Source organism: Cucurbita pepo, unplaced genomic scaffold, assembly GCF_002806865.2.
Source record: "Cucurbita pepo subsp. pepo cultivar mu-cu-16 unplaced genomic scaffold, ASM280686v2 Cp4.1_scaffold000123, whole genome shotgun sequence".
Lineage (NCBI taxonomy): Eukaryota > Viridiplantae > Streptophyta > Magnoliopsida > Cucurbitales > Cucurbitaceae > Cucurbita > Cucurbita pepo.
Genome location: NW_019646434.1, coordinates 261992 through 262296, shown reverse-complemented (window position 1 = coordinate 262296; position 305 = coordinate 261992).

Genomic DNA, 305 nt, shown 5'->3' with positions numbered 1-305 from the left:
GTTGACTTTCATCTAATGGAAAAATCATGTTAGTGGAATTTTGAGGTGTCAAAATTTGGTTTAACCAAACTTGCATGTTTGCCAAATAAACCCCACAAGTTTGAGTGGAATTTTGAGTGTCAAAATTTGGTTAACTCAAACATGCATGCTTGCCACATAATCCCAAACATTTGAGTGGAATTTTGAGTGTCAAAATTTGGTGATCTCAAATTTGCATGAACATGCAAACATGACTCTTTAAATAGAGTGATCATGGTGCATGGAAGGTCTTCTTCTTGGTGAAAAACCATAAGAAAAACCTCTCA